This window comes from Artibeus jamaicensis, unplaced genomic scaffold (genome assembly GCF_021234435.1).
Source record: "Artibeus jamaicensis isolate MK-2021 breed Jamaican fruit bat unplaced genomic scaffold, CSHL_Jam_final scaffold_537, whole genome shotgun sequence".
NCBI classification, from domain to species: Eukaryota; Metazoa; Chordata; class Mammalia; order Chiroptera; family Phyllostomidae; genus Artibeus; species Artibeus jamaicensis.
This window is the reverse complement of record NW_026522047.1, coordinates 8,048,488-8,063,279: the sequence shown is the minus strand read 5'-3', so window position 1 is coordinate 8,063,279 and position 14,792 is coordinate 8,048,488. Positions and strand designations below refer to the sequence as shown.

At 46.2% G+C, this 14,792-nt stretch overlaps 1 long non-coding RNA gene across 1 annotated transcript in view; it reads right to left on the bottom strand.

The window, feature by feature from the left end:
- LOC119037651 (uncharacterized) overlaps nucleotides 1-14,792 on the bottom strand; it is a 204,493-nt gene that overhangs the window by 128,140 nt on the left and 61,561 nt on the right. The window contains exon 6 of the long non-coding RNA XR_005080257.2: nucleotides 13,995-14,109. This is a non-coding gene — a long non-coding RNA (uncharacterized LOC119037651). The remainder of the gene's footprint in view (nucleotides 1-13,994; nucleotides 14,110-14,792) is intronic.

Genomic DNA, 14,792 nt, shown 5'->3' with positions numbered 1-14,792 from the left:
TAGCAGGAGGGGGGCCATGGGGGCGGGAGACCCTCCCTCAGGATCACAGCCCGCAGGGTCAGTAAGTCATGCCTACCTTTCCTGTAAACCCGACAAAGGAGCAAATGGGTTCTAACCTCTCAGATTATCTAAATACATCTGTGATTTTTATTAAAGCAAAATAGCAATTATGTACTTGAAATATTTATAAAATAAGTCAACTACATTGGAGGGAAAGTATAAAAGCATTGCAATTAAGCAGATCTGCGCACACTGCAGGGTGTTTTTCTGACAAAAGGACTGAGGAATAATGCTGCTAATAAAAACAATGATGATCTTGTTCAAATGTTCTAATAACTCACTTAGCGCTATTCTGAGTGGAACTGTATAAATCAGCAATTTCAAATACAGTCTTTGATGAAAGATTAATATATCTTTTGCTCATTCTCCTCTGCAAAGCTAGTGATTCAAGTGGGCTAATTTGTTCCCTTTCTTCTAGTAACGTGTTTTAAGTGATCTATAAATGTTTTTCTCCTATTCATATTGTAAGGGGAACCAAGTAAATAACAATGAATAAGAATAAGGAGTTATACTGATGCACTGGAGAGTAACGGCGCCCTCACCATCGTCACCAACACACGCACAAACCCACACTTGATTTCTCACTCGGGCTTCTAATAAGAAGCAAGCAGATCTCACATCTCAAAATAAAAATTCATTCAGGATACTACATTAAATAGGAACTGACCTAAAACAATGTCTTGGTCACCTTTGAAAAGATTACCATGCTAATTAATAAAGAGAAGGATTTTGTTTGTTTTCAGAAAAGGGAGAACCTAAAAGTGTACAAAATAATATATATTGAGCTCTTCTGGCAGAAACAAAAATGGGTTGATTAAATTCTAAACTGAAAACTTTCTCTTTGACATTTGAAACTTAACAATTATAGTAACTGTAGTACTTCTAAGCCTGTGTGGGAGACACGGGCTGGTCCATTTTAGTTTCTTTTGGGATGTAGGATACATAGTGATGGATTAAAACACTCACATACTGTGAAACATTTCACCTCAATGAACACACCTACACTTAGCCAATATACAAGAATGACCACTTAAAAAAACCTCCTATTTAGAGGGCAGCATTAGATGCAAAGATCTTTGGCTACAGGGTTACACTGAAGTTCTCCAATGCAAAGCAGAATGCCTGCCGTGCTCATCACACTTTCTGTAGGGACTTCTCTGCCTCCACAGCTACCATGGGCCTCTTGGGAGAAAACAACACCTTATTCCTCCTTATTATCTCAGTTCCTAGTATTAGGCATTTAATAAATATCAGTTGCATGGAATGAAAGAATCCATCAATTAACATTCAGTCTGATGTAATTTGTATACGGGTATGTCCCCGTGGGGACGGGGATGTCTAGTTCAAATGTTTTCTTGATCATATATAATGTGAAAACATCCTAATTTTGGAGAAAGTCTTGCTTCTGAAACCCACAAAGCCAGTAATGACCTAAAACATGTTGACTCAACGCCGCCCCCTCCAATGAGCACTGAGGTGGGTTACCTTTTCCTCTGTGGGGAGAGTCAAGCTTGTCCAAGACAAGCCTCAGGGCCCTGCCCAATCTCATCCCAGCCCAGGGACACAAAATTCCCGAGGAGAAAAAATGTAATGAAGACAAGCGCAAGGGTCCCAGGTAGCCTACTTGCTGCAATTAAGGCGAAATGAAAATCTGAACTCCTCAAAGAGCTACAAACCCATCTGGAGGCAAAACCTTCCCCGTGGCCAAGGTGTAAAGGATGTCCCCGTGGAAGAGCCACGTCTCTGACTGGGTAACAAAACCAACTAAAGACCCCAGCCCTTCAAAGCAAAAAGGGTCTTCTTTGGGGGTAGCATTCGAAATGTAAATTTAGGCTGTCTCCTTATAAAAGGCACTGGTTTGTTCCACTCGGTTTTTTGGAACTGTGAGGTCCGGACTTTTCTCCTACCCCCTGCTTCCAAGCCTACCTGTTCCAGGACTTGCCTTAGTCTCTTCCCACCTGCAGCTCTTTCTCCTGTGGCTACTTAGGCTGAGTCTCGACCACTGCTCTGATTCTGACTCCCGCACCTTCATCTAAATCAGGCCAGAGTCGCAGTCCATTTCGGATTACAGGCCTTGTCCTCGGACCTCAACCCAAGGAGAACACATCGTTGAAGACAGGGCTGAAAGAAGGTGCCATGTGGTCCATCCAAGAAGAGAAACAGAACATGGTTTGATACTTCCTCCAGGAGTGTACATACCTGTAAACACCTAGATTTGCAATTTTACATCCCTCACTATAGTTTTATACAACAGGAAGGTGGGAATATCAGTATCTTCATTTTACAAAATGAGTAGTCAAGAGATTCTGTCAATAGTTGATTAAGCATGAAAGAGTAGGTTGAGTACATTATTCTGAGTTACAAAAAGTAACCCTTAGAAGAACCAAAAATGATGTTATAAGTATATTACAAAATGGAAGGAAGATGAGGGTGATGAATGAACTAAATTCTCACTCACCATAGTAGGAGATCAATGTAAAGTGTCAGTGAATGAACTAGGAATTCACAGTGGGTATAATTTTAGAGATACGGGGGTAAGAACCAGAAGAAGAAATGGTTAAACTTGGGGACTTCTGAGCAGTGAGGAGTGGGACAGAGTAATGATACTTTTCAAAATTAACTCTTTCACCACTATTCAATATTTTAAACCATGTTCGTGGATTACTTACATTTAAAAACATGTTCTTAAAATAATACATGAGCAGTTGGGCAAAAGTTGTTATTAATCTCCTACAAGCCCACCAGGAACAATTCAAACCACACTAGCCACTATAGGAAAGGAGGCTGATGGAAATCAATCTAACTTATTTCTTTCCACCTCTCACAGTACCTAGAATATGATACCTATTTAATAAGTATCTCTTGAAAGACTGAATAAGTGAATGAATAGCACCTTGGTTTCAGCCAGTAAGTCTCCACTGAAGTCTTCGCATGTAAAGGAAGGAATGTGGGTGAAGGGGTAGATGGATGACTTGTTTGAGTGGGTGTGGCGGGATCTGTCCAATCCGGGAACACTGCAGTCAGGCGTTGTGTCCGGTTCTCCCCCAGCGATCACCAGCAGCCTCCCAGCAACTGTGCTCAGCACTGGCCGGACTTCATCCTTCCTGTGCCCAGAGAATGTTACTCCAGCTCCACAAAAAGGCATCCAAGCCCTGAGGGGAAATGTTCCCCTCTGTACCTGTTAGGAGTATTTACCAGCCACCCAATCTCCAAAAGGAGGCTTGGAATGAGGCTTTTAAACAGCGTGAAAACATTACTTTGTGTTGAGCTTGCTTTTAAATACTGTAGCTCACTGTTTAATAATTAATCTGGCTTTGAGTTTCTTTGCTGCCAAAAAAAATGTGAAGGTAGGCCTCCATAGCTGAAATGGACCAGACAGCGAAGTCGAGAGATAAAACACTGCATCCAAATTCAGAGCAGTGTGAATTAATTGTCCAGGTCTAGCTGGCTCTTGAATATATAACTTTGCTTAAGAAAATTCCCCAACATCTGTTTTTGTTTTTTTCTTCTGTGTAAGGACAAGCACGGGGGAAGAAAAGTATGCCATCTGTCTCGAAAGTAACTAATTCATTGCTCTTAATGCTAGGTGGAAGCCACCATTTCACAAGTCGCAGAAGAAAGCTTTAGAAATAATTGATGAAATAACCTTAAATATAACTTTGCTTGACACCAGACAATGTGTTCACTTTTACCTTGAAGTTTTTTTTTTTACTCCTAAATTTAACACCTTCAGTTTGAATTTAATATGCTCGATATGCTTGAAAGAAAATGTAAGACCTGAGTTTCCACAGAGGAAGCTGCTTTTAAAATCGATTTTGAGAGATGACAAGATTTTGCCAGGTAGAGTCTGGAATAGAAAATCATTTCAAGAAAAGAATAATGTGGAGCCTCAAAATAAATAAATAAAAGGCAATTCCTGACAGCGATGTCAGAATGTCACTTCTGAAGCAAAATTAAGTTACCACGAATGACTCTGCTCAAACAGCCGCTCTCTCTCCCGTGGCCTCCCCTACCAGGCACATTTCCCACCGTCGTCCTCTCCCCACCGCCTGCCCAGCTCATGAAACAACTGTGCCGCATGACACTGGAAAACTGTGACTCCAAGACAGGGCACCCAGCTCGACAGGAGCAAAGCTAGCTCTCTGAAGGCAGACTCGAAAGCTCTGCCATTTGAGTCTTTATGTCACTTAGTGAAAAATGATCCTTCCCCCGCACTTTGCCACTGTTGTTAAGCAGGGGTCTTAACAGGGCCCTCCCACCTGCACTCCCCTTTGTAATGAGTCCATCTGGTCTCTGTGCATATATTTCATGGGTGACTCACATATAAGCTAAGTGATAGGTAACCAAATTACAAGGCTATAAATACAGCAAGTGTTGCCTGGAGAGAAAACCCAAGTGGTTTATGAAGTCAGCAATATTCTGACAACTGATCCTTACAACAGAACCGAGTTTTCTTTCCCTCCCTCCTCCTCCTCCTCCTCTCTTAGGTAATTTGATATTATATATGTCTCCAAGTATAAATCACAAGTGAATTATAGGGAAAAGGTAACTTGGGCCTGAAAGATTTTAATTATAGCAACATTTTTTATGCATAAGAAGTCTTGGCTGGATTGTGTCCAGATCGTGTACATCTATCCAGAACATTTGGAAACAGGAGAGAGCTCTGGGTACAGGAAGGGAATCTGGCCATGCACCACTCGACTTCTGTCAGTGTCATTTGTTTTTTTCTGTCCAAGTTGGGGTGAGCAACTGAATCTCAGGGAGAAATCCACCCATTGGATGGGAGTTCACAAAATAAAGGTGATACAGTGCCATGTGTCAAAAGGACCCAAATGGATAAGAATCACCATAAGAACTAAGTGGAAATTGACAGTTAACACTTAGAGAATTTCTACTCTCTATTTTACCCTCCACACCAATATCAAAGCTATTTTTATTAAAAAAGTGTAAAACTGTCCATCTCTTGTCTAAAAACTTATGTCCATCTCTGGTATGAAAAGTAAGCATTCAGTCTGAACTCCACCCAAATTATTATTTCTCGTGATGCGGTACTGGCTTCTCCTTGAATCAAGATCCATGTTTGACCCATCTTTGTGCCCCGAGCACCTACCCCAGAGCCCCACGGAAAGCCGGTGCTTATTTAACTAAAACCTTATTAAATAAATGTGCGTGTGTGTATGTGTGTATGTGTGTGTGAGAAATCTCTGTGTAAAGCTTTCCGGGAGCTTCCCATTATTTACAGCTTAAACTCGAATTTCCTCGTGATGTGACATGCGGGACTTTGCTCAGTCTGACTCCAGCCTTCGCTTCTGGCATTACCTGGTCCTCCCCCTCAGCACCATGCCTGGGCTCACCTTCCCCAACTTCAGGACAAAGCCTCGCTCTCTTCCTAGGCATGCTGACGAGACATTTACGGAGTGCGGATCTTACCTAACGACAGTGGAGTGTTGAGGTAGCCCCTAAAGTCGGAGCAGAGACCAGAATGAGTCCTGGACTTCAGGGAATGAAAGGCAGGAAACAGGCACTTTAAAGGGCGAGAGCAGAAATTTGGGCTTTATATTTCTTTTTCCTAAAGACTAGAACATGACTGTGGGTAAGGCTTACCTATTCAAAGGAAAAGAAGAAAAGGGATGGATTTTGCTTTGAGACATAAAGAATTAGAGTTGGTCCCAAGTATAATATAACATCAAGTAGAATAGAACTAATCTCACCAATACAGGGGCGGGCAAATGGAGGTTTACAGTTGTAATACAAATAAATAATATAATAATTAAATAGTAATACAAGAATAAACTCTGTAAGCTTATGTTTGCCCACCCCTGTATATGCATGGTCCCGCCTCAGTATATCGTGAAGTTATTTCATGGTGATGATGAGTTGCCAATAATGTCAGTACTTTGTCCCATCCTCACTGCTGTCACCATCATCACGAAGAGCTCAGTCTCAGCTGAGCTTACAACCAGGACAAGAACCATGGGGGGTGGGATGTGGGTCTGTGTGGCTCAGGTCAACAGCAGCCTTACTACCAGAGCAGGCTCTCAGCACACCAAGATCCTGGCACTGCTGGAAGTGGCTCAGACCACTGACTGGGTCAGCAAATGAGGCTTAAGCCACAGGGTTAAGGGCTGCAGGACCCCTGGCAGACCTGCCGACAGATGAGGTGCCTGAAACCTCCCTTCCTGAAGTTGAGTGAGATCATCAGGACCCAATGTTTGTGGGGAGATATACTGGTGGTTCTTCAAGCCTTAACATGAGCAACCACGCCCCCTCAAAAAAAAGAAATCTAAAATGTCTTGGAGGGGAACATGTGGCAGATCAGCAAGAACAAGGCATGTCCATCATCCAATTTAGTACTTCACCCTCCAGAGCAGGGGTGTCGAATTCATTTTCACCAGGGACCACGTCAGCCTCGCTGTTGCCTTCAAAGGTGCCGAATGAAATTTCAACTCCTTAACAGTTAAAGAGTAGTTACATTTAGACAGTCCTAAAATTATTTTGGCCCTTTGAAGGCAACCACAAGGCCAATGGGGCCCCCGGTGGAAACGAGTTTGACACCCCTGCCCTAAAGCATACGTCTCTCCTTTTAAACATGTCCTTGTTCTACGGATTAAAACACTTTCTTGGAAACATGGAATGGCACACTTCCTAATAGGACATCGTCATTTCTCTGGATTGCCCTCTCGTCAATCTAGTGGAAGTTATAGTAAGCTGATCTTTATTGTAAATTGGATTGGCCTGATGAGATTGGCTGCTGCAAAGGAATTCTCTCTGCTGACAGCACGGGCCCCGCTACAGAATCAAGGCCGAAGGAAGAGCTAGATGCAAACGTCATCTCCATTTCCTTGGAGGAAAACTGCAGTTTTCTCTCTAACTGCATCTAAAAGTTGCAGGGGTGGGAGGAGAATGGCACAAACGTATCCATAGGATCCTAGAAGTTTTTAGGTAAATGATGAAACCAAGGCCCAGAGAGGGGGCATGCATATCCTGGGGTAACACAGCAGGTTATTAGCAGAGCTCTGAGTGGAACTTGGAGTCTTATCACCTGATTTATTGCAATAGGGGGCAGAGCACAGTGTGGTGTCTGGAGCCAGGCTCCCGGTCTCAGGGCTCCTCCTGTGGCGGAGCAGCTGTGTGACCGTGGGGAGGTCTCTTAAAGTCTGTGTTCTGTTTCCACGCCTGTAAAACAGGGGTGATTGATCTCCCCATGAGGTTTAAATGAGTGACTAGGTGACTAGTGCTTAGAATACCATTTGTTGGAACTTAGAAAGCAATTATTGTTAGCCTCATGTTAGCTTAGGATCCTTTCCAAACTTTTCAAACCAGAAAACTGAATGCAGGAGGAGGAAAAGCCAGGGAGCTGGGAAATGAGCTCTGCAGAGTCCCGGCTGCCCCCGCCCGCCTCATGCCCAGGACTCTCTGCTGCAGGCTGCAGCACCTCTCCCCGTGCCCAGCTCTTTGCCGACTAGAGCTGGACACTTCTGTGTTTAACTCATTCAGAACTGGGGTCCTCAAATGCACTACTGGCCGCGCCAGTCTGTACGAAATTATCTTTTATCCAGTGTGGTGGGGAATCAGCCATGAAGGGACGTGGCTCCTCTCGCTCAGCTCGCCACGTGTGTCTACCTCAGCGGTGACCAAGCTGGTGGTCCGCTGTGTGCCCTGCCCTGACCCAGACTGGGAAAGGAAACAGAGGGCCACCATGGAGAGACTGTGAGCAGACGACGGAGAGGGATGCTCCCTCCCTGAGGCCTGCAGAAGGTGCACTTGTGAACGAACGAGGTCTCAGAAGGGGACGGCGAGTTCCTGCAGCGGCCTCGGAAAGTAAGTGTCTGGGTGGTGCTCACATGGTGCCGGTATAAATCTGAGACATGCTGAAGAGTAAATGAAAGAAATAGGAGAAGGGGAGGCAACACGAACACAATGCCAGAAATGTCCGCGTGCCAGTGAGGAAGACGTGAGAGGGTGAGGTGTGAGGAGAAGTCTGTCGCGGTGGCCAGTGAGCTGTGAGGGCCAAGTGTTTGGCTGGAGCATCTGAAAATCTGCTCTCTGCAGCGAGGTTTGGCAGTGAGTCAGCAAATCTAACAACAGAGTTTCTTTTCCAGGAGCCATAGACAGTCCATTCACACACACACACACACACACACACACACACACACACACACACACACTCTCATGTAGATCTACCCTTTATCAGCAAGGAGGAAAAGCATTTCTTATGTTTCCAAAACCATATATATCTTCAAATATTATCAGGGCCCATTTGCCAAAAAATCAAAAGATTTACTTTAGCATCATTTTGAATAATCTACCCAGATTAGCCCAGATTCCCATATATCTTATGGGGCTTTCTCCTATAACTTCCTTTTGTAAAAAAAATAAAACAAAAACACAGGAACTGACCAAAATGTTAATGTTGGCTATATCTGAGTTGAGAGAATATGAGGTAATTTTTCTTTTCCTTTTCTTTGTTGTTTATTTGTATTTTCTAATTTGTCTTCAATAAGCATTCATTTTTTAATATTTAAAAGACACGTTAAAAATAACAGAGTGAGCAAAAGCAAAACATTTCCAATGAGCAGGCTTGCTGGTTTTGGATGCCCTCTAAATGACACCTCACTGAACCAGCAAGAACCAACTGCAACACCCTCTGGAAAGGGCAGGACCACCAGGGCAGGGCAGAGGGGATCCAGGCCTGGGAAGAATCACACAGATGATGCCAGAGTCTTGTGGGAATGCTGCATCCTGCCCAGTGACTGTAACAGATACACTTTAATGCCCTGAGGAGCTTCGAGGGGGTTGGTGGGGGAGTCAGTACCCACAAGGCATGTAAGCAGCAGAAGCCCCCAACTATTGCTGGTCCCAGGCAGACCTGGTGCAACGCAGCTGGAATTGTCCGTTCCCCAAGGGTCCTTGCAGTCTTCACACTGCACGTAGGTTTGAGTGCTGATTGATTGGGTAGGGAGAGAGGAGAAGTCTGTGAAATTGAAGTGCTATTTGATGGTGTCACTTTCCAGACAAAGTCCATTTGGTCCTAGGCATCAGGCAGACTGGAAAACAACCGTGCCCTCCAAAATCCCTTCTGCCCCATTAAGGAGAAAATAGCCTTCAAGGCCCACTGGAGAGGCTCATTTGGATTTCAAGTAGCATCTTCCTCACCTCCACGTGGGGTCCTTGATATTGAGGGAAACACCCTACCAGAGGCCCTGGCCTTCCATTAAAACGTACAGTAGTTATCGAACAAACCTGCCCAGCGTTGGCCCTGACTATTGGCATTCAATTCAGAACCACTGGTTCCCGCACATCCTCGGTCTTTCACACAGACCTGGGCTGGGCTCACAGCAGCTTCAGTTGTCATGTATTCTTCAGTGTGCCAGAGGTGACCGGCGACCTCATCTTGTGCAGTACTTTGAACAGACATATCCCCAACCCAAGGCTGCTGGGGGCAAACGGAAGAAGCAGGGGTTCAGGGAGGAGAAGGGCTGGCCTTGGGAAAGAAATGGTTGGGCTACAAGACCACAGTCCGATGGACGGTATTTAAAATGAAAAAGGCACGTTTGGACTCACACTGGGTGTCACATCTCAGGGGTCAGGGGTCAGGAACAGATAGAGGATGTTAGGTAGAAGATCACCTGTGGCAAATCCCCAACCTGCATCTCAGTTCCCGTAGCTGGATCTCTGTCCTAATCAAATTATTCAAGTTCCTCTAAGTCCTTGATTCCCTTCACAGGGCCTGCGGTTGCACTGCGGAGTCCCAGCCCTGGGAGCCCTGCCTCCCAGTGGCAGCTCCTTACACTACAGGACAGCTTGGTCCTGCGCCTCATCCCTTCTCCCAGACTCCGCATTACGGTTGCATTACATGTGGCAACAGGGTGAGGAAGACACCTGTGCTTGAGTCCCCAAAATCAGGTGTGTGACCTTGGACCTGTTACTCTTGTAAACTCCATTTTTCTTGTGTACAAAATGAGAACAACAAAAGTTTCTTCATCATGGGGCTGTGGTGTGGATAAATGAGATAATGAGTGCAAAAGAGAGTAAGTGCTTGATACATTTTAGTGATGATGGTGATGATTAAAAAAAGATGAGAAAAACGTGGAGGACAGATCTTCTTAACATTGGCCACATGGCTGGAACTCAGCCTTACCACCGTGGTTCTCAACACAGGTTATTTTGCTTCCAGAGGACATATGACAATGTCTGGAGACTTTTCAGTTGCATTAGTTGGCGGGGAGGGGAGGGCAAAGGGGATGCATTGGGGGTATATTATTGACATCTAGTGAGTAGAATCCAAGGATGCTAAACATCCAACAATGCCCAGCACAGTCCCTCCCACAACAAAAAATTATCTAACTGGTCCTAAACCAAGGTCAGTGCATGCCAAGGCTGAGAAACTCTTCCTGCCAGTGCCAGCATCTCCCAACTTCCTTCAGCCCCCGCTGTCAATGTGCACTAGCTGGTGGCTGGGGCTGGTCTCTAAGACCTGACCCCTCCTAGGACCAGCCCATCCCACTGTCTCCAGAGCTCTTGAGCCCCTATTCTGTGAGATTCTTTGCCAAATGGCCACTGGGCTTCACTGGCCTGACCTGGGTCCACGACAGCAAGATGGGGAGAACGAGACGGCCTTCCCTCTGACCAGCAACAGGCGGGAACCCGTATCCAGCAGGCCATGGGACAGAGCCACGTGAAAGCCAGCGCGGCAGCCAGTCGGGCACTCCGCCCGCACTGGCTCCGCACCAGGCCCAGGCCGTGAGTCACCACCACATGCTGCTTCCTCTCGCCATGACCTTCCTTTATCCCTTCATTAGCTGTAAATCTTCAAGAGCAAAACAGCAGAGAACAGACTGGGAAGGCTTTGGCAGAATACTGGTCCTGGCAAATGCCCAAATCAAAATTCAGAGTTAAGTACTTGGGCCCTGAATGAATGCCAATCACGGTGAACCAAGGCTCCCCAGAACATCCCTATGAACCAGAGAAATGGACAAATGGAAGCCTCTCTTTTGACAGAATTTACATTGTGTGGCAGCTTTGGAGTATCCTCTTCAGGAGTAGAAACAGATGTGTTTAGCTGTACCCAGATGGCTGGGGACAAACTGAAGGACCTATGTAATGTTTGTCCATAATTCATGCTTGCTCCGAACCACACTGCACCCCTAAAAAATCTTCCTCATGTCCCTGGCTCCCCTAATGTTGAATGGAATTAACACTGCCATCCGTGTAGTGTTGTAAGGCACAATTAACACAGGTTATTAAATAGTGCTCTGGCTCAAAATAAAGCAAAGCTGGCCCTGGCTGGCATGGCCCAGTGGACTGAGTGCCGGCCTGTGAACCTAAGGATCACCAGTTTGGTTCCTGGTCAGGGCACATGTCTGGGTTGCAGGCCAGGTCCCCCATTGGGGGTGTGCAAGAGGCAACCTTCTGTTGCACATCAGTGTTAAAAAAAGAAAAGAAAAGAAAGCAAAACTGGCTTTTTTGTTTCTGCCTTTTGGAAGCAAACCATAATGCTGGAAAAGGCTGGTGGATGGGCAGCTGCAGGGGAACAGACTCTGCCCAGTCTTAAGGTGCCATCCTCTAACCACCTGCAGCAGAAGCACCTAAAGAGCCAGGAAAGAAGCCGACTCCCAGGACACCTCGACAACCTTCTGAACTGGAATTTCTGGGGAGGAGGCACTGGAAGGTGCCCTTTGAACAAGTCCCCCACTTGAATTTTACACCCACTGAAGTTTCAGAGCCTTGAACCAGTGAATAAGCCCGGGGGCAGCAGGGCCACCATCACTGTTCCCAGCAGTAATGCTGATGTCACCCCATCTCATGCAAGTGGGATTCCTGGATGCGACAGGACCCATCCAGGATGACTCGTCTGAACCAAACTGTCCACCCCCACACTTATGGTTTTGATACTGACAGCAACAAATTGCTGTTTGCCCTTCTTAGTTTTCCAATTTGTCAACGTTCTTGAAGTTTAAAAAAAACTGTTTCCCTTTTGTTCTTGGAGGCCTACTGCCCTGAGCAAAGTCCCGTCTCTGTAGTTTGTTACCAGGGAAATAATCATAAACAGATCTGACCCCAATCAATCAACTCCTCCCCATGCCCACGCACAATTGTTTGAGTATTTGGTACGTGTTCCAAACACCCATATCCACTGTCTTTATGAGATTCTTGTGAGGGATCAACTCCATTTCACAGAAGAGGGGACGAAACCATCAGGAGGGTACACAAGTAACAGAACTGGGACTTGGTGCCTCTGACTCCAAACCCAATGCTCTTAACACCTCAAAGTGAATAAACCCAATGCTCTGAGCTACTCTGCCTCCCACTGTCTCTAGAAAATTACAGTTCTAAGTAGTTGCAATCGCGAATATCTGTCCAGAGTTTAAAGTCCTCTAACCATCTCATTAGCAGGCACACACACGCAGACAAAGACAGTGGAGTTATTCGATGAGTACTGGACCATTCTGTTCTAAGCCGATAGCAACAGCTACCATTTTTAAAGCACTTGCCACTGCAAAGAACCATTCTAAGTGCTTTAAATATTCTTAGCCATTGAATCCTTCCAGCCAACCTTCAAGACTGGCACCACCACTGTTCCCTCTTCACAGTGGAGAGAACCGCAACATGGAAATGTTTGGCGCAGAGCCTAAGGCCACACAATAGTCAGCGATGGGGGCAGGACTACGCCCAGGTGATGAGGCTCCAGAACCAACACCTTAACTAACCCGCGTCACTGGGGGTTCCGGCACTAACACAGTGAGAGCCACAACAGTGCGGACAGTGCTTCTCCTCAGGATCTATTCAACACCCCAGAGAATTCATGTTGTTTGGAACAACAGTTCCTGAAATGCTATTTAGAGAACAGTACCATAAACCTTTGGGAAACATGGGAGATGAAAGCTGTAAAATGCTGTGGGATCCGGTCCCAAATGAGGCCCCGGGCAGATGCCAGGCCTGCGGTGTGCTTTCACACAAGGGCAAGGAGGAGCTTTGTTATGACGATCACAACCTAATTTAGAGTGGGGCCAGGCTGGAGGGGAAGAAAATGAAAATAAACTCTCCACTAAAGCTGTCAGCCTGGCTGTGGCCTCCAACTGTTTCAGTCACCAAAACCTCGTATTTAACGGTCGCTTTTATAACAAACGCTAAGAAAGAAATACAGAGCTCTAAATCAGAGTTGACATTGAAGAAGGCCTCAGAGATGCGCTGCCACTGCGCTGCCCTTTGGAGTGGCGACGCTCACCGTAAGTGTCTAGCAACGCCTCCAGAGTCCAGCTGTAACCCAACAGCCATACTTCTGTTTGGAGGGAATCCAAACAGTGGGGACGGACTGTGCAGAGTCCTGGGCACTCCCGGCACCCCCAGTGACAGCACCTTCCAGCAACAGCCTGGACCTAGAGCTCCTCCAGTGGCTCTGACAAAAGAATGATCATCCTCCCCAGTTACCACGCGGTCAGTGCATAGTTTGCACGGAGCTGTCGCCACAGGAAGTAAATGCTGAGTGGCCCAAGTGAAAGTCTTCCACAGGCCTCATCAACAATGTACCAGAGCATTTATCTGCCAAGCCCCAAGAATGTGGTTTGTCTCTGACTGTGTATGACTTTTTAAAATTCTTTAGCTCAGAAGAACATTCCAGGGATGCTACCATGGTCTGTCACTAACTACAGAACCGAAAGACCAAATGCTAAGACCATATTTGGCCAGAAGATGTCTAATATTTACGAGGTAGTGTGGTCCAACTATAATCTGGTAAATATAACCCCAGCAAATGAGCAAATGCCTCCTCATCCTTCAACCCAAGCCCCAGTGTCCTGCTCCCTGCCCCCCCCCCCCGCCCCGCCAGGTCCGGTGAGCCGGTCTGGCCCTCTTCTGGGTTCCCATGGCATTCTGTTCACACCTCAGGTATGGCGCTGAACATGTCGTTTTCCGGTTGCCCTCGTGACACTCACCTCCTTCACTGTCTCTGCAGTGCCTGGGGGGCAGGGGCTGCCTTGATGTTCTTCGCACTTACTGGAATTGGCAAGTAGGCACTCAATTAATGTTCACTGATGAAAAGAATGTGACCTAAAATGAGAGGGGAAAACACATCACTTCAACTTTAAATGATCATATTAATTAATTAACCCCACGGTACCAAGTCAACATACAGGCTCACAATAAACTGACACACTATTTCCTGGATTTCTCAGAACAAGAACCCAACCAGTGTACAGCTGCCTCCTCTTCCCACTAGCAAACTGGGTGTACAATGAAGCTGCGACTTCCTTGCACCAATATCCTCTCCCTCACTCCACCCAGAGGCTGGACGAGCCTGGGTGGCCCTTCCCACATCATCCACAGAAAACCAAGAGTAGGGCGATCATTCACTCCTGTCATGATCCCCCGACTCTGAGCCACTACCGTCAGCTCCATCCAACACAAGGGGATTGTGGCTCTACTACCAGGTTACAGATGCCATTAAGTTCTTTATCCCAGGGCCAAGGGAAGCTTGGGTCGAGGCAGATGAGCAGAGCACGGCTCTGACCTTTGCCTGAACGTGCCTTGAGTGTCTTCCTGAGGCTGAGCCACATCCCAGAGTTCTCTCCTCTCCTACCACACAGCGTTAATCACCCTTTATTTCCCGGGTGACAGAGAAGACTTATTAATGTGCGAGAATTCCCTAACCCACCCACAAGCAAAGAACTGTCTTTGTCAGCCTACTTCATAAATCTTTTATGACACAGAATCAGAGAATGAGTAACGGGGAA